Genomic DNA, 2,203 nt, shown 5'->3' on the forward strand with positions numbered 1-2,203 from the left:
ATCTCCACGTCAAGTCCAATGGGAGGGGATACAAATGTTGATAAGAATTCATCAATGATCGAATCCATCTCTTGATCATCCCTTTCAAAGTCCTCAATCATGAGATGCCTTGGAGGTTGTACACCCTCCTCAACATCAGTTTCAAATGTCTTTGAAGGAGACTCTATAACTTGACTTTCCCATGGAGGTTCCGTATCTCCTAAGTCTTCAACCACTGCTTCCTCTTCAATGACAGGCGTAGCTTCTTCCAATTGTTCCAATATCAAATCGTGCTGCTCACTGTCTACCGGAGTGTCTAACTTCTCCTTCCTGCCACGTTCTTCAGTAGATTCTCCATATGAAGCCATAGGGGTTCCTTGAATGTCTGAACGTCGAAAAGGTAATCGATTTATCGCTTGATCCAGGTAATTAAGTATAAAATCGTACTCCTTCACGATGGTTTCTTTCCTATGACAACTCCCTTCAACTGCTCCTTTATCTGCAAAGGTCTCTTCTACCTTCACCTTTAGTGCCTCCTCTAGCTCCTTATGAAGTATGGATTCGCGAGGATGATCCCTTCTCTCTTGTTCCATGTCGATAGTATCATTGGGATCATGTTGCTCTTGGATTGATGGATGTGGGGGCTCTTCCATGGATGGTGGTGATGGGATGGAGAGATCATGCTGTGGTTGATATGGAAGTGCACTGGAGCTTGAGGGTTGAGTATTTGTGGTAGAAAATTGGTCTATGCAGGATATAAGATTTTGGAGTTCAGAGGTGAGACCCCTGAGAGAGGTAAGTGTGTTCTCCATGGAGGTTTGGGATAGATAGGAGGGTTCAGCTTGATAATGATAAGGAGATGGTGTATATTGAGGTAGTGGTTCATAAGAGTAATTGTGTTGGAATGGGGGTGGTTCTATATATGGTTCATGTGCCTCATACGGTTGTTGGTATGGTGGATAGGGGTTAGGGTCATATGGAGGTGTATGGTGGAAAGGGGCTTGCGCGTATGGTGATCCAAAGTCATAAGGAGGGGGTTCATAGGCATATGGTGGTGGTTGTTGATAATAAAAAAAGTGTTCACCATAGCCATTGCCTTGATATGCATCACATAATGGTTGTTGATAGTCCATTGGAGGTGGTTGTTGCCATGAGGGTTGATCAGATCCTTGTGGCTCCTCCCATCTTTGATTGTTCCAACCTTGATGAATGTTTTTATTGTAATCTCCTCTTCCTACAACATAATTGTAACCAGACTCAAAGCCAAAGGGGTGAGAGTTCATAGTAGTAGGAGAAAATAAAAATAAAAACTAACAAAAAGGAAATATTTTGAAAAAGATATGATTTTTTGAAAAAGGATAAGATAAGATTTTGAAAAAAATATGATTTTTTTTAAAAAGATTTTAAATTTGAAATTTGATTTTGAAATAAGATAAGATAAGATAAAATTTTAAAATAAAAATCTGAAATTTTTTTTTGAAAAATATTTACAATAACCAATAATAAGGCACACGTTTGCAATTCCCCGGTAACGACGCCATTTTGAAAGAACTGGAGATCGATGGTTTAGAAGTTATAATAAATTCTTGTTGCAAGTATAGTTTCTAAACCAAGCAATCAACCTTTCTTACAAACGTTTGGTTGTCACAAGTAACAAACCCAATAAAATTTATAAACCGAAGTATTCAAACCTTGGGTCGTCTTCTCAAGGAATTGTAGGGAAGTATGAATTATTATTGGTTATGCAAAACAATATTTTTGGGTTTTGAAAAGGTTTTGAACAAGAGAAATAAATTGCAAGAATTAATAAATTAATAACTAATAAAACTCTTGGCAAGGTATGAAAATTAGAAGTCCTATCCTAGTTATCCTTATCAATGGTGATGAGAATTATATTTCTACTACCACTAAGTCAACCTCTAACTATGAAGGTCAGTTAAGTGGACAAATTAATTTAATGCCTAAAGTCCTAGTCAACTCCTGAGGAAAGACTAGAGTTATAGGAATCTAAATAAATCAGCAAAGATATTAATTATCAATCACGATGAGTTTGAAAACTCAAGAGTTACCAATTAATCAACCAAAGCCAATAGTAAATAATCTAAATTATAAATAAGGAAAAGCAATCATGAGTCTGAAATACCTCAAATTATATTATTTAAGAAAATCCTAACATGAAAAGTTCATAAACAAATAAAAGAGAAAAATAACTAAAAAGAACATT

The sequence above is a fragment of the Arachis stenosperma genome, chromosome 9, assembly GCF_014773155.1.
Source record: "Arachis stenosperma cultivar V10309 chromosome 9, arast.V10309.gnm1.PFL2, whole genome shotgun sequence".
Taxonomy (NCBI): Eukaryota; Viridiplantae; Streptophyta; class Magnoliopsida; order Fabales; family Fabaceae; genus Arachis; species Arachis stenosperma.